This window comes from Coregonus clupeaformis, chromosome 34 (assembly GCF_020615455.1).
Source record: "Coregonus clupeaformis isolate EN_2021a chromosome 34, ASM2061545v1, whole genome shotgun sequence".
NCBI lineage: Eukaryota > Metazoa > Chordata > Actinopteri > Salmoniformes > Salmonidae > Coregonus > Coregonus clupeaformis.
The window spans coordinates 37,907,148-37,920,360 of NC_059225.1; the positions used below are offsets into that span (position 1 = coordinate 37,907,148).

Below are 13,213 nucleotides of genomic sequence, written 5' to 3' on the forward strand. Positions count from 1 at the left end.
TCACTCCACTAAGAGTGTGGCCAACACACTATCACAGTTTATTGTGAAATAGACTTTTATAGACAGTTTATTGTGAATAAATTTCAGCTCTGCTGAGCGCAAACTTGATCGTTGTGAAAATTCTGTGCAACTTCTGGTGCGCGATTACTGTGAACAGTGAGGCTGTACCCACTTTAAGTTAGTTCTAACAGTGGTCAAGTAAGCCTACTGTGGCAATTTGATCATAATGTACCTGTTAATCTACTTGTCCTTCAGACAAGGAGGTGACTGAACATTTTGTTGTGTTGTTTGATGCAAGAAACCACTTTACAAAATAAAATGCCAAATTTTTCCCATACCATTATTACAAAGAATCAGACAAAGTATGCTACCCTCTGCCTATTAGCTACTTAGCTTATTCAAGCCTATCTCAAAATACAACACGTTTAAGACAAAAAAATACCCTTTACTTGACTGGCTTTTCAAAGATGTCTAGAAATGCACACGTTTTGTGCTCTTGTAGGAAGCAATCACTCCCCCATTGCTGACTACAAATGATATATACAGTGGGGGAAAAAAGTATTTAGTCAGCCACCAATTGTGCAAGTTCTCCCACTTAAAAAGATGAGAGAGGCCTGTAATTTTCATCATAGGTACACGTCAACTATGACAGACAAATTGAGAAAAAAAAATCCAGAAAATCACATTGTAGGATTTTGAATGAATTTATTTGCAAAGTATGGTGGAAAATAAGTATTTGGTCACCTACAAACAAGCAAGATTTCTGGCTCTCACAGACCTGTAACTTCTTCTTTAAAAGGCTCCTCTGTCCTCCACTCGTTACCTGTATTAATGGCACCTGTTTGAACTTGTTATCAGTATAAAAGACACCTGTCCACAACTTCAAACAGTCACTCTCCAAACTCCACTATGGCCAAGACCAAAGAGCTGTCAAAGGACACCAGAAACAAAATTGTAGACCTACACCAGGCTGGGAAGACTGAATCTGCAATAGGTAAGCAGCTTGGTTTGAATAAATCAACTGTGGGAGCAATTATTAGGAAATGGAAGACATACAAGACCACTGATAATCTCCCTCGATCTGGGGCTCCACGCAAGATCTCACCCGGTGGGGTCAAAATGATCACAAGAATGGTGAGCAAAAATCCCAGAACCACACAGGGGGACCTAGTGAATGACCTGCAGAGAGCTGGGACCAAAGTAACAAAGCCTACCATCAGTAACACACTACGCCGCCAGGGACTCAAATCCTGCAGCGCCAGACGTGTCCCCCTGCTTAAGCCAGTACATGTCCAGGCCCGTCTGAAGTTTGCTAGAGTGCATTTGGATGATCCAGAAGAGGATTGGGAGAATGTCATATGGTCAGATGAAACCAAAATATAACTTTTTGGTAAAAACTCAACTCGTCGTGTTTGGAGGACAAAAGAATGCTGAGTTGCATCCAAAGAACACCATACCTACTTTGAAGCATGGGGGTGGAAACATCATGCTTTGGGGCTGTTTTTTCTGCAAAGGGACCAGGACGACTGATCCGTTTAAAGGAAAGAATGAATGGGGCCATGTATCGTGAGATTTTGAGTGAAAACCTCCTTCCATCAGCAAGGGCATTGAAGATGAAATGTGGCTGGGTCTTTCAGCATGACAATGATCCCAAACACACCGCCCAGGCAACGAAGGAGTGGCTTCGTAAGAAGCCTTTCAAGGTCCTGGGTGGCCTAGCCAGTCTCCAGATCTCAACCCCATAGAAAATCTTTGGAGGGAGTTGAAAGTCCGTGTTGCCCAGCGACAGCCCCAAAACATCACTGCTCTAGAGGAGATCTGCATGGAGGAATGGGCCAAAATACCAGCAACAGTGTGTGAAAACCTTATGAAGACTTACAGAAAACGTTTGACCTGTGTCATTGCCAACAAAGGGTATATAACAAAGTATTGAGAAACTTTTGTTATTGACCAAATACTTATTTTCCACCATAATTTGCAAATAAATTCATAAAAAATCCTACAATGTGATTTTCTGGATTTTTTTTTCTCATTTTGTCTGTCATAGTTGACGTGTACCTATGATGAACATTACAGGCCTCTCTCATCTTTTTAAGTGGGAGAACTTGCACAATTGGTGGCTGACTAAATACTTTTTTTCCCCACTGTATCTGGGCTAATAACTCACTAACTAGCAAAGGATATCAACAAATGTACAAATGTGCACACGTCACTACATGTAGCTCTCGCTTTGATCTGAAAACAAACGCATCAACTCAAGACCACTCATGCTGTAAAAACAGTCGTTCAAAGTGATATGGCACAGATCCATATATGGCAATGGTCTATTTGCATATAGGTCTACTGCAGCTCTGATTGGTAATGACATAACGGTCTGTGTAGAGTGCAGGCCTGAGTCTTGCCTGTCAATGCAATAGAATCCTACTCTGATGCGTTCTGCTTACGACAAAATCTCTTGCATAGTTAGTTTTGCATACTAAGTCTTGCATAGTTTTTGTTTCGGTATGTTGTATTGAAAGTGGCTAATATTTAGTTGATTCGATCACAATTCCCACAGTAAAAGGGAAACCTTGATAGTGTTAACTAACGGGGAAAACTCTAGAAAGTTGAGTGAAGTTCAATCCCGTGCTTCTCTGCGCGTGCTGATATTTTTTCTGCAAGGCAGTCCCGGGGGAGTAGAGGGAACATTGATTGTATGTCCCCATAGCAGGGGTTCCCAAACTTTTTTGGCCCGTGACCCCATTTTGAGTTCAAAAATGTTTCGCGACCCCACCATGTAAAAAAAAAAAAGTACTCAATGGCGAATGTATGGAGCTATGGCAGTCTATTACAAATCAGTCTGACAGTACTTTTGACAGTATTTCCATCTGAAGGAAGTATGGTTTGAAGTGACTGAAATGCATCAGAAAGGTATTGGTAAGTTCAGAAGATCCTCAGGCAATAATTCTGTATGATCTTCTGTGTAGAAAAGAACATCATCATTGATTATGTTAGTTTCCCCTCAGTCTGATTTAGTGCCTGGTCTTGTCCACTTTGTTCTTTTACATTTTAGTCATTTAGCAGAGCGATTTACAGGAGCAATTAGGGTTAAGTGCCTTGCTCAAGGGCACATCGACAGATTTTTCACCTAGTCGGCTCGGGGATTAGAACCAGCGACCTTTCGGTTACTGGCACAACGCTCTTAACCACTAAGCTACCTGCCGCCCCGTTCCAATGAGCATTGTAGAGGGCTTGTGTTCCTGAGAGTCTTATTTTTCAGTGATGGGGTCATAATATTTTGTAGCTTTAACTGTTCAAAAGATAGAGCCACATTTGTATGAAGAAAACAGAAAGCGCTCTGTTTATTACAACCGCATCTAATGGCTACCGGAGGTTACTGGCATAACCCTGGTTCTATAGATGGGTTAGCTGACAACTTCACGAAAACGATGTGCACGTTTCAGTGGGGCAGAAGTCTGTGAGTTGTTGTGATTCTGGATATAATCTATGCAGAATATATGAGACGATTGTTTGGGGCATCCGTAAAAAAAATTGTCCGGAGAAGACAAGGTGAGCGCTACCATCAGTCGAGTGTCATGCCAACAGTAAAGCATCCTGAGACCATTCATGTGTGGTGTTGCTTCTCAGCCAAGGGAGTGGGCTCACTCACAATTTTGCCTAAGAACACAGCCACGAATAAAGAATGGTACCAACACATCCTCCGAGAGCAACTTCTCCCAACCATCCAAGAACAGTTTGGTGATGAACAATGCCTTTTCCAGCATGATGGAGCACCTTGCCATAAGGCAAAAGTGATAACTAAGTGGCTCTGGGAAACTCCCCAGACCTTAATCCCATTGAGAACTTGTGGTCGATCCTCAAGAGGTGGGTGGACAAACAAAAACCCACAAATTCTGACAAACTCCAAGCATTGATTATGCAAGAATGGGCTGCCATCAGTCAGGATGTGGCCCAGAAGTTAATTGACAGCATGCCAGGGCGGATTGCAGAGGTCTTGAAAAAGAAGGGTCAACACTGCAAATATTGACTCTTTGCATAAACTTAATGTAATTGTCAATAAAAGCCTTTGACACTTATGGAATGCTTGTAATTATACTTCAGTATACCATAGTAACATCTGACAAAAATATATAAAAACACTGAAGCAGCAAACTTTGTGAAGACAAATACTTGTGTCATTCTCAAAACTTTTGACCACGACTGTACTGATCTGATTTGCAGTTAGAGAAAGCAAAATGCATTTTAGTCAGTTCCAACCAACCTCATGTTGATAAGCTGGGACAGGAGGACTATGATAGTTAGTGGTTGTTAACTTTGAAAAGGCTTTTGATAAAGTATGACTGGAATTTATATAGAAATGCCTGGAATATTTCAATTTTGGAGAATCTCTTATAAAATGGGTTAAAGTTATGTAAAGTAACCGTAGGTGTAAAATATTAAATAATGGCTACTTCTCAGAAAGTATTAAACTGTCGAGGACTAAAACAAGGTTGTCCACTATCGGCATATCTATTTATTATGGCCATCGAAATGTTAGCTATTAAAATCAGATCCAACAATAATATCAAGGGGCTAGAAATCCAGGGCTTAAAAACAAAGGTGTCATTGTACGCTGATGATTAATGTTTTCTTTTAAATCCACAATTTGGATCCCTCGACAGCCTCATGGAGGATCTAGATATTTTCTCTAACCTGTCAGGATTACAACCAAATTATGATGTGTACTATATTACATATTAGATCACTAAAAAATACAACCTTTACATTACCGTGTAGTTTACCAATAAAATGGTCTGACGGTCAAGTGGACATACTCGGTATTCATATCCTGAAAGAAATAAATTTTCTCACTACAATACATTTTAATAGAAAGTTAGCAAAAATAGATACTCTTTCTAGCATGGAAAGGGAAATACCTGTCTATTTGTGGGAAAATCACCCTGATTAACTCTTTAGTATTATCTCAGTTTACCTATTTGCTTATGGTCTTGCCTACGCCTAGCGAACAATTTTTGAAATTATATGAGCAAAAAATATTCAATTAGATTTGGAACGGCAAGCCAGACAAAATTAAACGGGCCTATTTATGTAATGAATATGAATTCTGAGGACAGAAATTATTAAATATTAAAGCATTAGACCTCTCTCTAAAGGCTTCAGTCATACAAAAGTTATACTTAAATCCGAACTGGTTCTCTAGCAGATTAGTAAGAATGTCTCACCCCATGTTCAAGAATGCCCTAGGACACCCACATGCCTCACACGACTCGTCTGAAGGTGGCCGGGTACCAGTTAAAAAAATGTATGGAAGTATATATGGAAGTAGTTTAGTGCCAAAAAAAATGGGTTAAATATGTGTACAAATATTTATATTTTGAATAATGTCCTGATCTTTCTTTTATCTCTCAGATATAGGATAGAGACTTAAAATCAAACTTCCTTTTGATTTATTTTTTGACTATTTTTCCATTTATGAATCTGTTATTCAATGCATTTCCTTGGGCTAATAGCAGTAAGGACAAATTCAATATTTCATCAAATATTTGTGATATATATTTTTTTATTCATAAAGGGGTTATACAATTCTAAATCAAATAGCTAAATGAACCTTGGTATGACCATCTTAAAACAATTCCATATGTTGGCTTAGTATGTTCCATAGGTTGGCTTGGCTTTCCCAGTGATTTTACACACACATACCGCTACTGGTCGTAGTTATATACGTGCTGCTTTCATCCAGTGAGCAAGTTGGACATTTCAGAGTTTCCTAGTTCTGACAAGCACATGAACACGACATCAATAACAGCAATTAACAACCCTTTTAATTTTTTTTATTTGACTGCCCTAGCAATAAAATCACTTTTCAAAAAAATCTGATGCAGACACATTCTCAGGTTAGGCCGTCAGGCTCTAACTGCAATATTGATCAAACACAATTTTGCAATTGCAAAGACTAAAAGCAATACTTTTTTATTTATACACTAAAAGTGGATCAGATCTGTATAGGTTCCTTACACTCCGGGGCAATAGGTGGCGCAAGCGTGTCCATTCATCATCCATCAAGGATGTGATGGCGCCACAGATGGCACTGCAGCCAGGTCAGTGGTATCCTCGATCCTTGGGACGTCCCTAATCTTTACCATTTTAAACGTCAACTTCTATGGTGTAGGGACGTCCCAAGGATCCCGGATAGCGGTTTTCACTCACTATCACAGAGTAATAAACGCCGCCTATTTATACATTTTCTCATCTTAAAATGTGACTTTAAACCTAACCACACTGCTAACATTATGCCTAACCTTGAATTACGACCAAAAAGCAAATGATTGTTTTCAATAATTTTTACGTATAGCTAATTTTGACTTTGTGGCAACTAGTGGAAACCGCAGCCAGGCCAGCGTCTTCAGAGAGAAGGCAGTTTTCTTGGAGAAGAAGGTATGTAAAAAGCTCCGACTTTGGTTTATATAATTTGTTAACCTTTTAAATACATTGCTAATGTTGCCTTGTCAGAAGTCGAATATCTTAGTCCTGAAATGTACCTACCAATGAGGAACGCGTGCACGCGGTCAAAATATGTGCATTGTTCGAATCTCTTGCAGCAGTAGCTAGCTAGAGAACGGCGAACTAACTATATCGCTAGTATTGCTATACAGCTAGGTAATTTAACCTTGAATCGACAGAATGATTACAAATATTTTCACTTTCAGCAGAGTAGCTTTACACATTCTCAAATCGTCAAGCTGGTGAGTGAAATAAAGCTAGCTTCTAGTTCCACTCTTGTTGCCTCGACTTAAATATAACCTGACATACTAATTAGCTAGCTGGCTAGCTAGCTACAGTAGTTCAAAACCAAAGGGTAGGCAATCCTGTGCCATGTTCAGTAAGAAAACGTTGTGGAACGTTGCAGACATAAATGCCATGACTAGAACTGACGTGATTCCTTATTATATCCACGAGAGTTATGTTTGCTCATACATCATACCTTTATATCTGAGCGTTCGCCAACGTTGTGTCCTGCTTTAATGCGGCTCTGGGGCCTCATTTATCAACCATGTGTAAATGTCTTACTAAATGGTCTAAATAGATTTGCGTGTCCAATTTTTTTGGGGGGATTATTCAAACAGTCGCAATATTTACGCATGTTTTCATTGATAAATCAGAGCCATACTATTTGTGCGGAAAACGCCCTCATTCACCTTTATAAATGCCCTCGTTCGGCTGTATGATCTGCAGATGTTGGAACGGGGTCATGACGGTTTATAAAAGAGAGCCAATATAATGGAACATTTGATCATATTGCTGTAGAGGTGTGGGCAGAATGTTTTAATATTTTGCAGTGACTTTCAAACAAAAAATGCATGCTGCCTATGGAGGGCTGCAGTTGACGTACGACGCCTCCTGGCGGCCATGTTGGAAGATCACAGCATTAATTATTCAGTCTGACAGCCGAGTGGCTACCCCAAACGGCATGATAACCTTGCCTTTTTCCATACGCACAAAAAGCTTATTTCTCTCAAATTCTCCTTTGCCAAGATAATCCATCCACCTGACAGGTGTGGCATATCAAGAACCTGATTAAACAGCATGATCATAACACAGGTGCACCTTGTGCTGGGGATAATAAAAGGCCACTCTAAAATGTGCAGTTTTGTCACACAACACAATGCCACAGATGTCTCAAGTTTTGAGGGAGCATGCAATGGGCATGCTGACTGCAGGAATGTCCACCAGAGATGTTGCCAAATAATGTAATGTTAATTTCTCTACCATAAGTCGCCTCCAACGTCATTTTAGAGAATTTGGCAGTACGTCTAACCGGCCTTACAAACGCAGACCACGCGTAACCACAACAGCCCAGGACCTCCACATCCGGCTTCTTCAACTGCAGGATTGTCTGAGACCAGCCACCCGGACAGCTGATTAGTATTTCTGTCTGTAATAAAGCCCTTTTGTGGGGTAGAACTCATTCTGATTGGCTGATTGGCTGGCTCCCTAGTGGGTGGGCCTAAGCCTGCCCATGGCTGTGCCCCTGCCCAGTCATGTGAAATCCATAGATTAAGGCCTAATTAATTTATTTCAATTGACTGATTTCCTTATGAACTGTAACTCAATAAAATTGTTGCATGTTGCATTTATATTTTTCTACAGTTTAGTTGATTCATCACCACAGTCATTTTCTGTGGAGTATTTGGCTGCTCTAACAAGGCAGGAAAGACAACGGGGAAAAATATGTTTAGATTCCCCGCAATCATGAAATACAATTGGTGACCCTAATGAGGCAAGACTCAAGAACTGTCAGAAAAGCGAAGAAACCTTTTTTTGCCCGTCAAGACCTGATCCCAGACAGCTGTCCGTAATGGGTCTGCTACGATCATTTCATCACTGGTAAGTTAGCCAAAATTAGCTAGTTAGATAGCTTGTAGTCTAGCTATTAGCATGTGTTTGCGTGAGTTTAACGTTTTGAAAAAGCTATTTTTCACCATAAAAATGCACCTTTATGACAAAGGACTGCGTGCCTCTATCATCGCATGCAGACTAATGTAAGCCTACTATTCCTAATGTGATGAGTAGATTGGATAGTGATCATTTCGGCTATTAATAAGCGCGTAGTGACATGGGTATATAGGCTATGTCAGAGACGATTCCTTTGCACAGGAAAAATGTGGCCTTTGATAAACATTTTCATGCAATTCTACTACACTTTATATGACTGGAGACATTAGCAGAATCATTTTAATACAATGGTAGCTTAGCCCTACTGTACTGACACTGACAACAGATCAATAAAGATGACCTTGTCTTGAATGCAACCATGTGGTCCTCTGTAGCTCAGCTGGTAGAGCACGGCGCTTGTAACGCCGAGGTAGTGGGTTCGATCCCCGGGACCACAAATACAAAAAAATAAATAAATGGTATGCACGCGTGACTGTAAGTCGCTTTGGATAAAAGCGTCTGCTAAATGGCTTATTATTATTATTATTATTATTATTATTATTATTATTATATGTAATCTAGGCCTATGAAAAAGGTGTCTGGGCTAAAACGGATCCAGATATTGTCCCAACATTTTTTTTTGCATCTTAGCTAACCCTTTTCCTAACCTGCTACCTTAATTCTCCTAACCTGCTACGAAATGTCAAATATGACGTTAATTTTACAAAAGCTGGATCCCTTCTAGCTATGACCATGAAAAGGGGAGATGCAAATTGTACAATATGACAAAATATAGCCTGGAGGACATTATTCTCCCCCAGGGATAACCCTATGATAATTTGTTGAGAACTTGAAATAAAATGGAAAATGTATGGACAGTACAGCATAGGACAAAGGCCTCAATGGGATAGGACAACCTGCTGTGTTGACGATTGGTTGTTCCAGCCCAACAATAGATTGAATCTTTATATGACACTAAAACATCTGAAAGAATTCAACACAACCAATTAAATCAAGAGCCCTGATGGTATAAGTAACCCGAAGAAGTGATATTCTAACAGCAGGTGTGCTATTCATTTGTTTATTTACTACTGTAGGTTCACCAGCTGACCTCTATCAAGACACCCAGGTCGACTGGATTCCCACTGTGAAGATGAGCAGTGCTGCAGCAGCATCAGTTTCTACTTCTACTACTTTGTCCTTTTCCAGATATGAAAGGATACATCCCCAAGTTATACGAGGTGGTTGTTATATGCTGTGCTTTGGTCAATCTGAATGAGTAGATCACCATTTGAGTAGATCACCTTCACCTTGTCGTCATGACAAAAGTGCCTCCTTAAACCGTATGAATATATAAAATGTAATTTGAAACATGTAAAATACTATTGTTTATGATACTGTAAAAGTACTGTACTTTAATAATAGGCTATATTGTTGTATGGGTGGAACGAAAAATATTTTGTCTTCTCTGCTTTGCCTAGCCCCATTGAATACAAAGTATTTATTTTAGCCCAACTACTTTCATTCTTCATTCTTTACAATTTAAACACGTTCAGCATAAACAATGTAATTGGTGTGGTAGTCTTAGGCAAACCATCTTCATTATCACAGTGGCACCTCAAAGTGCCATTCAGACCTGGGAGAAAAGTATTTGGCATTGAACTTGGTTGTAGTTGTGTGTATGTTTTAAGCTAAGGATCCCATCACCTGCTTCCAGACATTTCACCACCTAGATTACAAGGGTTGGATTCGAACTAAAACATTTCATGGCAGCACAAGGCATGTACAAAATCTAGTGTACATTGTCTACTGGTATCGTTTTAAATTGAGAACATATACAGTGGGGGAAAAAAGTATTTAGTCAGCCACCAATTGTGCAAGTTCTCCCACTTAAAAAGATGAGAGAGGCCTGTAATTTTCATCATAGGTACACGTCAACTATGACAGACAAATTGAGGAAAAAAAATCCAGAAAATCACATTGTAGGATTTTTTATGAATTTATTTGCAAATTATGGTGGAAAATAAGTATTTGGTCACCTACAAACAAGCAAGATTTCTGGCTCTCACAGACCTGTAACTTCTTCTTTAAGAGGCTCCTCTGTCCTCCACTCGTTACCTGTATTAATGGCACCTGTTTGAACTTGTTATCAGTATAAAAGACACCTGTCCACAACCTCAAACAGTCACACTCCAAACTCCACTATGGCCAAGACCAAAGAGCTGTCAAAGGACACCAGAAACAAAATTGTAGACCTGCACCAGGCTGGGAAGACTGAATCTGCAATAGGTAAGCAGCTTGGTTTGAAGAAATCAACTGTGGGAGCAATTATTAGGAAATGGAAGACATACAAGACCACTGATAATCTCCCCTCGATCTGGGGCTCCACGCAAGATCTCACCCCGTGGGGTCAAAATGATCACAAGAACGGTGAGCAAAAATCCCAGAACCACACGGGTGGACCTAGTGAATGACCTGCAGAGAGCTGGGACCAAAGTAACAAAGCCTACCATCAGTAACACACTACGCCGCCAGGGACTCAAATCCTGCAGTGCCAGACGTGTCCCCCTGCTTAAGCCAGTACATGTCCAGGCCCGTCTGAAGTTTGCTAGAGTGCATTTGGATGATCCAGAAGAGGATTGGGAGAATGTCATATGGTCAGATGAAACCAAAATAGAACTTTTTGGTAAAAACTCAATTTCGTCGTGTTTGGAGGACAAAGAATGCTGAGTTGCATCCAAAGAACACCATACCTACTGTGAAGCATGGGGGTGGAAACATCATGCTTTGGGGCTGTTTTTTCTGCAAAGGGACCAGTACGACTGATCCGTGTAAAGGAAAGAATGAATGGGGCCATGTATCATGAGATTTTGAGTGAAAACCTCCTTCCATCAGCAAGGGCATTGAAGATGAAACGTGGCTGGGTCTTTCAGCATGACAATGATCCCAAACACACCGCCCGGGCAACGAAGGAGTGGCTTCGTAAGAAGCATTTCAAGGTCCTGGAGTGGCCTAGCCAGTCTCCAGATCTCAACCCCATAGAAAATCTTTGGAGGGAGTTGAAAGTCTGTGTTGCCCAGCGACAGCCCCAAAACATCACTGCTCTAGAGGATATCTGCATGGAGGAATGGGCCAAAATACCAGCAACAGTGTGTGAAAACCTTGTGAAGACTTACAGAAAACGTTTGACCTGTGTCATTGCCAACAAAGGGTATATAACAAAGTATTGAGTAACTTTTGTTATTGACCAAATACTTATTTTCCACCATAATTTGCAAATAAATTCATAAAATCCTACAATGTGATTTTCTGGATTTTTTGTTCTCATTTTGTCTGTCATAGTTGACGTGTACCTATGATGAAAATTACAGGCCTCTCTCATCTTTTTAAGTGGGAGAACTTGCACAATTGGTGGCTGACTAAATACTTTTTTTCCCCACTGTAGCTCAACAATATGAGTGTGAGTTGAGCTATTCTCTGCTTCAGATGCACAATGTCAAGGGGTTCCTGTCAACTAATCATCTGGCCTCAATCCGGTACACTACATGACCAAAAGTCATCTCATTCCACAATCATGGGCATTAATATGGAGTTGGTCCCCCCTTTGCTGCTATAACAGCCTCCACTCTTCTGGGATGGCTTTCCACTAGATGTTGGAACATTGCTGCGGGGACTTGCTTCCATTCAGCCACGAGCATTAGTGAGGTCGGACACTAATGTTGGGCAATTAGGCCTGGCTCACAGTTGGTGTTCCAATTCACCCCAAAGGTGCTCAATTGGCTTGAGGTCAGGGCTCGGTGCAGGCCTGTCAAGTTCTTCTACACCGATCTCAAAAAACAACTTCTGTGTGGACCTCGCTTTGTGCACGGGGCCATTGTCATGCTGAAACAGGGAAGAGCCTTCCCCAAACTGTTGGCACAAATTTGGAAGCACAGAATTGTCTAGAATGTAATTGTATGCTGTAGCGTTAAGATTTCCCTTTACTATAACTAAGGAGCCTGAACCATGAAAAACCGCCCCAGACCATTATTCCTCCTCCACCAAACTCTGCATTGGGGTAGCGTTCTCCTGGCATCCGCTAAACCCAGATTTGTCCTTCAACTGCCAGATGGTGAAGCATGATTCATCACTCCACAGAACGCGTTTCCACTGCTCCAGAGTCCAACGCCGGCAAGCTTTACACCAGTTCTTGTGCTGATGTTGCTTCCAGTGGCAGTTTGGAACTCTGTAGTGAGTGTTGCAACCGAGGACAGGCGAGCTTGTGTTTCCACTTTGCGGCTAGGCCGTTGTTGCTCCTAGACGTTTCCACTTCACAATAACAACACTTACAGTTGACCGGGGCAGCTCTAGCAGGGCGAACACAGATTTTAAGACATTTTAGCAACAAAAAAAATAAGAAAACGGAAATATCACATTTACATAAGTATTCAGACCCTTTACTCAGTACTTTGTTGAAGCACCTTTTGGCAGCTATTACATCCTCGAGTCTGCTTGACGCTACAAGCTTGGCACACCTGTATTTGGGGAGTTTCTCCCATTCTCTGCAGATCCTCTCAAGCTCTGTCATGTTGGATGGGGGCGTCGCTGCACAGCTATTTTCAGGTCTCTGCAGAGATGTTCGATCGGGGTCAAGTCCGGGCTCTGGTTGGGCCCCTCAAGGACATTCAGAGACTTGTCCCGAAGCCACTCCTGCGTTGTCCTGGCTGTGTGCTTAGGGTTGTTGTCCTGTTAGAAGGTGAACCTTCTCCCCAGTCTGAGGTCCTGATTGCTCTGGAGCAGG

General features: G+C 41.1%; 1 protein-coding gene across 5 annotated transcripts in view; it reads left to right on the forward strand.

Moving 5' to 3' along the window:
• Positions 1-6,131: 6,131 nt before the first annotated feature.
• LOC121539644 (zinc finger protein 271) overlaps positions 6,132-13,213 on the forward strand; it is a 29,702-nt gene continuing 22,620 nt past the window's right edge. For 2 of the 5 annotated variants that reach the window (XM_041848302.2, XM_041848301.2), the window contains exons 1-2: positions 6,132-6,216; positions 6,378-6,435. The gene's annotated coding sequence lies outside the window, so the exon portion shown is untranslated. Of the gene's footprint in view, positions 6,436-6,475; positions 6,744-13,213 lie in introns of those variants that run through there. The other 3 variants (XM_041848304.2, XM_045210572.1, XM_041848305.2) reach the window with 3 other exon arrangements.